Source organism: Vulpes lagopus, chromosome 6, assembly GCF_018345385.1.
Source record: "Vulpes lagopus strain Blue_001 chromosome 6, ASM1834538v1, whole genome shotgun sequence".
NCBI classification, from domain to species: domain Eukaryota; kingdom Metazoa; phylum Chordata; class Mammalia; order Carnivora; family Canidae; genus Vulpes; species Vulpes lagopus.
In genome coordinates this window covers 103,217,919-103,231,420 of record NC_054829.1, presented here as the reverse complement: position 1 = coordinate 103,231,420, position 13,502 = coordinate 103,217,919, and the positions used below count along the sequence as shown (strand labels likewise).

The 13,502-nt window shown below is 39.9% G+C and overlaps 1 pseudogene; it reads left to right on the top strand.

Moving 5' to 3' along the window:
• The first annotated feature begins 5,406 nt into the window (after nt 1-5,406).
• On the top strand, nt 5,407-8,248 carry LOC121493501 (annotated as a pseudogene).
• Nucleotides 8,249-13,502: the final 5,254 nt, after the last annotated feature.

Below are 13,502 nucleotides of genomic sequence, written 5' to 3'. Positions count from 1 at the left end.
AAAATCTCCCAACAACAAGAATCTAGAGCTGGATGGCCTCCCAGGAGAATTCTACTAAACATTTAAAGAAGAATTAATACCTATTCTTAAATTGTTCCAAGAAATAGAAAAGGAAGGAAAACTTCCAAACTCATTCTATGAGGCCAGCATTACCTTGATCTTCAAACCAGACAAACATCCCACTAAAAAGGAGAATTATAGATCAATATCCCTAATGAACATGGATACAAAATTCTCCAAAAAATACTAGCAAAACAAATCCAACAGTACATTAAAGGAATCATTCACCACAATCAGGTGGGATTAGTTTTGGGCTGCAACGGTGGTTCAATATTTGCAAATCAATCAGTGTGATACACTGCATTAATAAAAGAAAGGATAAGAACCATATGATACTCTCAATGTATGCAGAAAAAGCATTTGACAAAGTACAGCATCCATTCTTGATAAAAATCCTCAACAAAGTAGGGATAGAGGGAACGTACCTCAACATCATAAGGCCATATACAAAAGACTCATGGCTAATATAATCCTCAAAGGGAAAAATAGAGTTTTTCCTCTAAGATCAGGAACAAGACAGGGATGTCCACTTTCATCATTGTTATTTAAGATACAACTGGAAGTCCTAGACTAAGAAATCAGGCAACAAAAAGAAAAAGGGGTTCAAATCAGCAAGGAAGAAGTCAAATTTTCATTATTGAAAGATGCAGATGACATGATACTCCATGTAAACTCCTAAAGACTCCACCAAAAAATTGCTATAACTGATACATGAAATCACTAAAGTAAAAAATCAAGGTACAGAAATCCATTGCATTTACATATACTAATAATGAAGTGACAGAAAGAGAAATCAAAGAATTGATCCCATTTATAATTGCACCCAAACCATAAGACACCTAAGAATAAACCTAACCAAAGAGGTAAAAAAATCTGTACTCTTAAAACTGTAGAACACTTATGAAAGAAATTGAATATAGCACAAAGAAATGGAAAAGCATTCCATGCCCATGGATGGAAGAACAAATATTGTTAAAATGTCTCTACTACCCAAAGCGATCTACACATTCAGTGCAATCCCTATCAGAATACCACCAGAATTTTTCACAGAGCTAGAACAAACAATCCTAAAATTTGTATGGAACCACAAAAGACCCCAAATAGCCAAGGCAATCTTGAAAAAGAAAAGCAAAGTTGGTGGCATCACAATTCCAGACTTCAAGCTATATTACAAACTGTAGCCATCAAGATAGTATGATACTTGCACAAAAACAGACACACAGATTAATGGAACAGAATAGAAAACCCAGAAATAGATCCACAACTATATGGTCAACTAATCTTTTACAAAGCAGGAAACAATATCTAATGAATAAAAGACAGTCTTTTCAAAAAATGGTCTTGGGAAACTTGATAGCAACATGCAGAAGAATGAAACTGAACCACTTTCTTACACCATACACAAAAACAAATTAAAAATGGATGAAAGACCTAAATGTGAGACAGGAATCCATTAAAATCCCAGAAAAGAACACAGTCAGCATCAACCTCTTTGACCTCAGCCTTAGTAACTTCACTCAACACATCACTGGAAGCAGGGGAAACAAAAGCAAAAATGAACTACTGGGGCTTTATCAAGATGAAAAACTTCTGCACAGTGAAGGAAACAATCAACAAAACTAAAAGGCATCCTTTGGAATGGGAGAAGATATTTACAAGTGACATATCAGATAAAGGGCTAGTATCAAAAATCTATAAAGAACTTACCAAACTCAATACCCAAAACCAAATAATCCAGTTAAGAAATGAGCAGTAGACACAAATAGACATTTTTTCAAAGAAGACATACAAATGGCTAACAGGCACATAAAAAGATGCTCAACATCATTGATCATTAGGGAAATATAAATCAAAACTACAATGATACCACCTCATACCAGTCAGTATGGCTAAAATTAACAACTCCAGAAAAAACAGTCTGGTGAAGATACAGAGAAAGGAGAACCCCCTTATACTGTTGGTGGAAATGCAAAATGGTACAGCCACTCTGGGAAACAGTGTGGAGGTGTCTCAAAAAGTTAAAAATAGAGCTACCTTACAACCAGCAATTACACTACTAGGTATTTATCCAAAGGATACAAAAATACTGATTAAAAGGGACACATGCATCCCGATATGTATAGCAGCATTATTAACAATAGCTAAATTATGGCAAGAGCTCAAATTTCTGTCTACTAATGAATGTATAAAGATGTGGTATACACATACACACAGGAATATTATTGAGCCATAAAAATAATGAAATCGGGATCCCTGGGTGGCGCAGCAGTTTGGTGCCTGCCTTTGGCCCAGGGCGCGATCCTGGAGACCCGGGATCGAATCCCACGTCAGGCTCCCTGCATGGAGCCTGCTTCTCCCTCTGCCTGTATCTCTGCCTCCCTCTCTCTCTCTCTCTCTCTCTCTCTCTCTGTGACTATCATGAATAAATAAATAAAATCTTTAAAAAAAAAAAATAATGAAATCTTGACATTTGCAATGATGTGGTTGGAGTTAGTATTATGCTAAGGGAAATAAGTCAGTCACAAAAAGACAAATGGTTTCACTCATATATGTAATTTAAGGAGCAGATGAACATAGGGGAAAGGAAAAAAAGAGAATGAGGCAAACCATGAAAGAGACTCTTAACTATAGAGAACAAATTGAGGGTTGCTGCAGGGGATGTGAGTGGAGGAGGATGGGTTAAATAGGTGACAGGGATTTAAGGAGTGCACTTGTGATCAGCACTGGCTGTAGTACGGAAGTGTTGAATCTAAACTCTATTCCTGAAACTAATATTACACTATGTATTAACTAATTAGAATTTAAATAAAAACATGACACATAACAAAAATAAAAATAAATAATATTTATAACAATATATCATATAAAATATAATAATATATTTAGTATAATATAATCCATATATATTCCAAATATTTATATTCTAGATATCATTTATGGAATTATATATAGTCCATACTATCAATTTCCCCTTAAGCACTGTTTTTGCTGCATTCTACCAGTTCTGTTTTCACTTTCACATAGTTCAAAAAATTTTAAAGTTTCTCTTGAGATTTCTTCTTTGGCCCATGGTGATTTGGAAGTGTGTTGTTTAATTAAAGCTGCTGATGTTTTAGCTTAGCATCATTTAGTTCATGAAATAAGTCATTAATGGTGTGCTATAACTTTCATTTGAACTATTAAACATCTGATGCTTATTTCCCATTTGAAAATAATTAAAGACCCATTTATTTTATCGTTTGAATTAGTCTCTTGTAATTGATTTACCCAACAATCTTGTCATTAGGGTAGCAATGGATTTCACTCAGATGACAAGACATGTCAACACAAATGTAAAATTTCTGCAAATAGCATCCAGTAGTTAATCATATGCTGGATCCAAAAATTTCTATTCTGGATATCTGAAATACAGTAGACATGATTTGTTAACAGGAATGAGGTCACTGGCAAAGATGATGGAAAGTTCCAGGCAAAGACAGAAAGAATATATAATTTACCTAAACATGCATTCCTAAACTTCAGTTGCATAGTGGAAATAGGAAAGGTTGGGAAGCAGAGGAAGAGAATTTTGTCAGGCACAGAGAGTTGCAAGACAATGAGAAATGGATTAGCTAGAAAGTGTTTTGAAATTACTCATATTTTGAGTCTATTTTATGTTTTTAAGATTTTGAATTTAGCTTTAAATTTATGATTCACTTTATTTTAGGAGAACAGCTAGCAAAGAAATAAAGAATAATTTCTGTTGACTTATGTTGTATCAATGTACGAGGAAAAAAAAAGACACATGACATAGATTTCAGGGTACAGTTTGATGTGACAGCATGATTCATATTCGGCTTCCTATGACTATATTCTACAATCAGTGTCCATCAAGCTCTTTGTGGTTAAATTCCATGAGCTGACTATAGTACATGTGGTCAACATAAACAGATCAGTATGAATTGGTCATGGGAATCCTTTTTCTTGTCTAACCTCTACATAATTCCTTTTTTATGTGGTATGAAGTTAATTCTTTCTCCTATAATATTTAGTGCTCTCTCTAATTGCATTAACTTCATAGATGGTTCAAAGATTCAAAAATAAATCTTTAATGCTATGGCTTTACAGAAGGCATAGAAATTGAGAATGTTGAAACATACATGTTAATACCATACTTTGGGACCACTATGTATAAAAGGAACAGTAAACTATAAGGATTCCATTTGCTTTTTCTCATCTTCATTAATCTTTCAAGTTGCTACCTAGTCCCATCAAATAATTCCATCCAAAAATTGTATTAATTAAAAAAACACATTTCCATAATCTATAGAATTTTCTTATGGTGGAAGTAGCTTTAAAATAATTTTTTCATTTGTTTTTATTTTAAACTTTGCAAGTTCTGAGAATACAATTTCATCATGAATTTTTGTAGATCAATTTTTATAAATCAAATGATAGAAAGATGATAAACTATAATAATTGTGTCAAATAGTCAAATGGGCAAAGCCAGAATAAAGCAAAGGATTAGCTCATTCACTCAACATGTATTTACTGAATACCTCACCATGTATTAGGAAAAGATAGAGTAAATTGATGAGCAGAAACTCATTCTATGATATTCTCCTCCAGAGAAAAATGAGTGAACACTATTGTTTCTATCACTGGGGAGCTGTTCTTATATTCAAGAGAGGGCAGAAAGATGTGACACTTGGGCAAATTACTTAGCCTCTCTAGGCCTTAGTTTCTCAACTTTAACATGGGGATGATAATAATAGTACCTGTATCATATATTGCTTCTAAATGATAATTGCTTAAGTAATGCAAATAAAACACTTAGAAAAGTGGCAAAGAGTAAGTATACAATAAAAATATTAAAAGAAAGCCTTACAATATGTTGTATTGTCTCTAGGTTATAATTAAACAACCTAACAAATATAAATTCTAGGTGTTTAGACCTTTAATATCTTGGGATAGATTCTATATCATGTTTCCTTTAAGCACTGGAAATACAGCAACATCTCCTTCTTGAGCTTCCCCCATTTTCTGTACTTTTCATCCTGATCGTTGTGATTTCTGTGCAAGTTCCAGCTACGTTGACCATGAGTTTAGACCCTGCCAGGGTGAATCTTGTTCACTCTTTCTTCCTGAAATTTCCTAATGTAATGCTATCATTGAATGTGGTTTCTGGGGGGGGGGGGGGGGGGAAGAGTGAAAGGAAACAAAATTCATAGTTATCCTCCAGATGAAGAAGACAGTGCCTGAGTCTTCTTGCAAGGATATTGTTCTTGCAAAATTTAACTCTTTAAATTAGTCTCTTACTTTGCTTCAGAAATAGCCTACACCCTCTTCCGCCGTGGTCACCGCCATCCTTGGCGCCACTCGCTTCGCTCAGATCTACCTGGGAGAATCCACCGCCATCCGCCACCATGGTGAACTTCACAGTAGACCAGATCCGGGCCATCATGGACAAGAAGGCCAACATCCAAAACATGTCTGTCATCGCCCACGAGGACCACGGCAAGTCCACGTTGACCGACTCGCTGGCGTGCAAGGCCGGTATCATTGCCTCCGCCCGCGCTGGGGAGACCCGCTGCACTGACACCAGGTAGGACGCGCAGGAGCGCTGCGTCACCATCAAGTCCACGGCTGTCTCACTCTTCTATGAGCTCTCCACAAAAGGACTTGAACTTTATCAAGCAGAGTAAGGATGCCTCTGGCTTTCTAATCAACCTCATCGACTCCCCAGGGCACGTGGACTTGGAGGAGGAGGAGACTGCCGCCCTCCGTGTCACCGACGGTGCCTTGGGGGTAGTGGACTGTGTCTGGTGTGTGGCCACTGCGGAGCGCATCAAGCCAGGGCTGATGATGAACAAGATGGACCGGGCTCTGCCGGAGCTGCAGCTGCAGCCTGAGGAGCTCTACCAGACCTTCCAGCGCACTGTGGAGAACGTCAGCGTCATCATTTCTACCTACCGGGAGGGCGAGAGCAGTCCCATGGGCAACATCAGGATCGACCCTGTACTTGGGACCGTTGGTTTAGGGTCCGGACTCCACGGTGGGCCTTGAAGCAGTTTGCAGAGATGTATGTGGCCAAATTTGCTACCAAGGGCGAGGGCCAGCTGGGGCCTGCTGAGCGGGCCAAGAAAGTGGAGGACATGGTGAAGAAGCTGTGGGGTGACCGGTATTTTGATCCAGCCAACAGCAAATTCAGCAAGTCAGCCACCAGCCCTGATGGCAAGAAGCTACGGCGGGGGATCCCTGGGTGGCGCAGCAGTTTGGCGCCTGCCTTTGGCCCAGGGCGCGATCCTGGAGACCCCGGATCGAATCCCACATCGGGCTCCCGGTGCATGGAGCCTGCTTCCCCCTCTGCCTATGCCTCTGCCTCTCTCTCTCTCTCTCTGTGACTATCATAAATAAATAAAAATTTAAAAAAAAAATTTTAAAAATTAAAAAAAAAAAAGAAGCTATGGCGGACGTTTTGCCAGCTCATCTTGGACCCTGTTTTCAAGGTGTTTGACGCCATCACGAATTTCAAGAAAGAGGAGACAGCAAAGCTGATTGAAAAGCTGGACATCAAGCTGGACAGTGGAGGCAAAGATAAGGAAGGCAAACCACTTCTGAAGGCTGTGATGCGCCGCTGGCTACCTGCTGGGGATGCTTTGCTGCAGATGATCACCATCCATCTGCCTTCCCCTGTGACAGCCCAGAAATATCGCTGTGAGCTCTTGTATGAGGGCCCCCCAGACAACGAAGCAGCCATGGGCATTAAAAGCTGTGACCCCAAAGGCCCTCTCATGATGTACATTCCTAAAATGGTGCCAACCTCTGACAAAGGTCGGTTCTACGCCTTTGGTCGTGTATTCTCGGAGCTGGTGTCCACTGGCCTGAAAGTCAGGATCATGGGGCCCAACTACGCCCCTGGGAAGAAGGAGGACCTGTACCTAAAGCCCATCCAGAGAATAATCCTGATGATGGGCCGTTATGCTGAGCCTATTGAAGATGTGCCTTGTGGGAACATTGTGGGTCTAGTGGGAGTGGACCAGTTCCTGGTAAAGACTGGCACCATCACCACCTTTGAGCATGCCCACAACATGAAGGTGATGAAGTTCAGCTTGAGCCCCATTGTCCGGGTTGCTGTGGAGGCCAAGAATCCATCTGACCTTCCCAAGCTAGTGGAAAGTCTGAAACGGCTGGCCAAGTCAGACCCCATGGTGCAGTGCATCATTGAGGAGTCAGGGGAGCACATCATCGAGGGGGCTGGGGAGCTGCACCTGGAGATCTGTCCGAAGGACCTGGAGAAGGACCCTGCATGCATTCCCATCAAGAAATCTGACCCTGTAGTCTCCTACCATGAGACCATCAGTGAGGAGTAGAATGTGCTCTGCCTGTCCAAGTCCCCCAACAAGCACAACTGGCTGTACATGAGGCACAGCCCTTCCTTGATGGCCTGGCTGAGGACATTGACAAGGGTGAGGTGTCAGCCCACCAGGAGCTCAAGCAGCAGGCCCGCTATCTGGCCGAGAAGTATGAGTGGGATGTGGCTGAGGCCCGCAAGATCTAGTGCTTCAGGCCTGACGGCACTGGCCCCAACATCCTCACTGATATCACTAAGGGTGTGCAGTACCTCAATGAGATCAAGAATAGCGTGGTAGCTGGCTTCCAATGGGCCACCAAAGAGGGTGCTCTGTGTGAGGAAAACATAAGTGGTGTGCACTTCCATCAGCACGATGTGACCCTGCATGTGGACGCCATCCACCGTGGGGGTGGCCAGATTATCCCCCGGCGCTGCCTCTACGCCAGTGTGCTGACTGCCCAGCCCTGGCTTATGGAGCCTATCTACCTTGTGGAGATTCAGTGTCCAGAACAAGTGGTTGGTGGCATCTATGGTGTCCTGAATAGGGAGCTGGGTCACGTCTTTGAGGAGTCCCAGGTGGCAGGCACTCCCATGTTTGTTGTGAAGGCCTACCTGCCTGTGAATGAGTCCTTTGGCTTCACTGCTGACCTGAGGTCCAACAGCAGTGGCCAGGCCTTCCCCCAATGTGTATTTGACCACTGGCAGATCCTGCCCCGGATCCCTTCGACAACACCAGCCGCCCCAGCCAGGTGGTGGCTGAAACACCCAAGCATAAAGGCTTGAAGGAAGGCATCCCTGCCCTGGACAACTTCCTGGACAAATTGTAGGTAGCCCTCCCCTGCAGCCCACCACCCCAGCTGGGACTCAGCACAGCCCCTACACCCGGCTGACGACTGACCACAGCAACAAGCCCTCCCATTCTCCATGACACCTCGAGACTGTCCAGTGATGCTCTACCTGACAGGTTCTGGGGCCCACTCAGTGCCGTCACTCAACATGAACACTTGATGCCGTTTTTTTCAATATTTATTTCAAGATTTCAGAGGCAACAAACTAGCAGCTGGGATTTATTTGGCTGGTGGGGGCGGGGGAGGCAGGATGGGACATTTCAGAAACTCAAATGTCAAAAAAAGAACAAAAGCACATTGAGAGATTTATTTGGGTAAATGGCCCGTAGTGGATTTCCCCCCAGAAAGGGGGAAGGAACAAGTGGGTAGACCTTTCTTTTTGGACAGAAGCTAGAAGGCAGGGAACTTTGTGTGGTGTCACCATGAGCACCTCCAGCTGTATTAGTGCCATTGGAATAATAAATTTGATATGGTGGTGAAAAATAAATAAATAGCCTACACCCATCAGTGAAACTGTCAGAGCTCTACATTTGAACCTGTAAATCACTGAGAAAGGAAGGTATTCTTTTCATGCACAATGGAAAAGAGCCAATGATCAGCTGGAACTAGAAGGTACCAATATAGGAGAAATTATTTTGAATATCTCCTTCTCATTTTAACATTCAGTAACAATCGGTAGCTTAGGATTAGGCAGGTCACTGGTTAAGAACAGTGTCTGGAGATTCTTATTTCAATCACCCAACTACCCAACCATCCATCCATCTGCCAATATCTCCTTCCATACATTGATCTATCCACCTTCCTACTCACCCATCCATTCAAGTACTCATCTATACATCTATCTTTCCATTCATGCACTTACTCACCCACCTATCATCCATCCACCCATTCAATTGCTTACATATATACATATATATATATGTATATATATATAAAATATATATTATCCATTTACATCTACTACATACATCCTAAGTAGGTTGAAATCACCCCATGGATGAATATTGGCATTGGCATATGCTAAAATTATGGGCTTTTTTTTTGGAGACCTGCTTATTATACAACTGGTGGTATTAAAAACTAGCATACACTGTAATAGCCTAGTGATTATTCCCTTCTTCTGAGTTTTTTTTTTTTTTGTATATTAAGTGCCAGTTTATTTTAAAGTTTTTTTTTTTTATTTGAGAAAAAGAGAACATGAGTGGAGGGAGGGGCAGAGGGAGAGGGAGAAGCAGACTCCCTGCTGAGCAGGGAGCCAATGATTCTGGGCTTGATCCCAGGATCCCGGGATTATGACCTGAGCTGAAGGCAGACACTTAACCAACTGAGCCAACCAGGCACTCCAAGTTCCTGTTTATTTTAAACAAACTGTAAAAATCATGAGATGGCCAAGCACCCTGCCATATCTGGCCAATGCACTTTTCCTCATATAGAAGAAAATGCTGGGAACCTGTGGACTCAGAAAATGCTCAGCTGAGAGGACCTGGGGCTGGAGGATGGTGTTGGGAGGCCAGATGCCCAGAGTCTAAGAAGGTAAATTTGGGAGTGGGGTGGGGCTATGTGGAATGGATAAAAATTTCACGGCATAGATTCTAATGTGAAATAAAATTACAAAATCATATTATTTTTCCCTGTAATTGAATTTAATCTTTCTTTTGAGTCCCATTACATCAAATTCCAGAAACTTAACCTCAGTCTTCATCACCCTCCACCTGGAGTTACATCTAATTTGAGTCCATAACGTCAGTGTGGATTGGAGGTGTTCATATAACTGATCACTGGTAATATCAAATACTCATAATGACATCTCATCCATTAAGGATTATTCATTCTCATCTTTTTTCCCTATAATGATTTACTCAGGTCACCACTGGCCATCTTTGCCACATGAGAAATATTCTAATGCTCCCAACAGCTCTAAGTCTGAGGAAACCATGAGGCTAACTTGAAAATCTGCCTCCACAGTGTTTCCACTCTCCCAGGCTCTTCCTGGGATGGTTTGAGCAAGGTAAGCACAGGGGACCCTTCTGATTTCAGATATTTCAACTTATCTGAGGATTTTTGATACCTTTCTCCTCCTCCTGGAATACAGCAGAACCCTTTCAATGGGATCTGTCAGCAGAAATTGATTTATTCTCCCTAGTTCTCCCATTTCTCCCACCTTGTCCTGGGGGATGTTTTTCAATGTAGATAAAAGGATTATATTTTATAGCATCATGGATTTTATATTTCCTAAGTATTTTTGGTACTAAACTTTTGCACTTCAAAATTAAGTTTAGAGAGCTTTTTTTTTTTTCTTTTTCTGCTTCATGTTTCTCAACTGAGATGAATACTTCTGACTGTATAGGAAAAATACTAAGAGGTGTAAGAAAAATAAGTACAGAGAATTGCAAGCACATCTGATAAAACTTCAAATAATCATACCCCATAACACTTGCTTTAACATATTTTTTTCTATAAGACCAAGACAGAAACCTCTTTCAAAATAATTGCATGGCTTATGTTTTATAGGTAGTTGTAGAGTCAAATGAGGGGTTATAAGCAAAGTATTTGGGCAGGAAACAAGAGAAATTGTAAGGATTAGGTCCAGGAACATCTAGTATAGAATGTGATCTGACACCTATATCACTGGGGGATAGTTAAGGAGACAAGAATAGCTGTATGCATTAGAAGGCAGGGGAAAAAAGGACTGATTTTATATATTCCACATGTAATCTCCTTACTTTTTTTTTTCTCCTAGATCTTTGAAAACTAGAATGAGAGCATACGTCTCAGGGTACACATAAAAGTTGTCTTTTTGACTTTCTATTTCAAAAATTGGCATTGGAGAATTAGGTTAAAATCTAGTCAGGAATGTAAGATATCATAAATGTCCATTGAACATTGAAACAGCAATATTTTTGAATGGTTAAAACATCTTAGATTTTTCACTAATACCTCTTCTTTCTGAAGAATGTGAATTACTAATATCTATTCACAATTTCTGGTACCCTTTTCTAAACTTTCTCAATAATTCACAGCTTCTCCTGACTTCTAAAACTTTATAAAAGGATAATGAATCATTTCGAGTGTAAACTCAATATAAATTATTTCACTTCCCAGAGAGAAAGAAAATGTCACACAAAACATTCTAAATGAAAGGACTGATCCTGATCCCATGCTATTCCAAAAGGAGGATTCATTTAAATACATCTGTTAATCTTTCTCACAAAGACAAATTTTGCAAGAGTTGGCCAAGGAAGGATAGATAATATAACATGGAAATCCCTTGCATGATTATAGTATTTCTCTAGAGCATGCTTATTGTTAATTTATGACTTTGCACCTTCCATCAAGACTATTGGGAATAAATTCTTCTAAGTGCTTTTGCTCTTTTGAATGTGAGTTCATAAATAAGACAACATATTTCAGGAAAAATTATGGGGCATTATGCATTACTTAAATTAACCCCTGGGTTGACTTCAGAATGGAAATGGGTAAATGATAAGTAAGGCGAGAGTTGTTTAATCAGTTCTATGCAACCCCATCTTAAAATGTTGCAGCATAAAATCACAAGACATCCAAATGACCAAATATTCAGCAGGAAGTCAAAGGAAGTTCTCAAGATTGTTTTATTTTTAAGTAATTTCTACACTCAACATGAGGCTCAAAATCACAACCCTGAGATTTTGAGTTGCATGCTCTCCTGACTGAGCCAGCCAGGCTCCCCTCAAGGAAGCTCTCTATATTAGCACTGAACCAGGACCCCTATAATACAAAATATTAATTTCACTTAGTGCATATAACCCTTATACATCAAAAAATATAATCCAGGATTAATCTGAATTAAAATCACATGTAGTATTACATAAGATACTCACCAGGGAAGAATACTAGAATTTTCAAATTTTCTGATTTGGAGATAATACCAAAACAACACCACCAAAAAATGACAAATAAGTCTAGAGGTATTGCAGCTGTCAAGTTAACTTGGAAGAAATGTCTCTCTTGCAAATGCCAAGACCATGCTGGTAAAGCTACACATTGGACCATCAATACATAGATTTTGTGCAACAGTTATAGTGCTGGAAGTCCAAATCTAAACCTAGCTTTCAATCCCAATGCCTGCACTTAATAGCTATACGAATTTACATATAACACAAAACCTATTTGGGCATCAGTTTCCTCACCTATGAAATATGCATAAAGTTATTTAAACTGTAAGGTAGTTTCAACTATATAAAATATGTGTGCAAAACAACCAGCAGAGTGATCAATGCAGAATTAGTATTGGCTAAAAACTGGTTCTCTCGTCTCTTCTTTCCCTTTTCTGTTGTTGAACATGAAAAACATGTTGAGAAAATAAGAAAAACACAAATCTTATCTATCATTCAGCTCTAAAAATCTACACTGGAACATCTGTTTAACCCCAGTTTCCTAGCAAATAGAGCCTGAGGCAAAACTTGAGTACTGATGCTTTATTAGAAAATGCAAAAGTAGCAAAATAAGGCAAGGAAGAATAGGAAACAAACAGTGCATTACCCAGAAAACTGTGCTTCATTAATAGTCACAAACTTTCCCTCTATTACTTGCAGCATCAATAGACAAACTATAGAGTAACAACACTATGCTCCAAAATGGACAAAGAAGGGAAAATGGAGAGAGACTTTTTCTGTCTGCTTCTACATCTTCCATTGGTCAGTGTTTGCCCATGGGGAGTTCCAATTTGCCTTTGAGGGGTCAGACAATGGAAGTGCCCAAGCTTTCATGTTGAGTGGCTCTCCTTAGCAGCAGCTAGAACTGAACAAAGGGTCAAGGGCTCCAGAGAGAGGTAAACTGAGAATCTGAACTAGCACCTTAAAAGGTGTCAAGTGGTATACCCATGCTCCTCATGATCTTTTCTTCATTAGATTTGCTTGAGTCTCATGTGGCACCAAGTTCTCTTTCTCGAATCCTTTCTCTTTCTCGAATCCTTTCAGATACATCTGTGTGAAGGTGTCATACAATTTGAAGCATACAGTGGCAGATAACTTTGAGTATCAAAATTAGATATTGACATGCCATTTTTGTTTTCCAGTATTGAGCTGTGCAGAGTTGTAACTGTGGACAATAGATTCCACGTGGTAACACAAGTTACCTGGTAACACAAAGTTGTAGGCTCATCCTGAACTTTCAAAAGAGGTTTTTGATTAGTAGAAATTGAAAATTCTATTCTATTTACTTTTTTAAAGATTTTATTTATTTATTCATGATAGAGAAAGAGAGGCAGAGACATAGGCAGA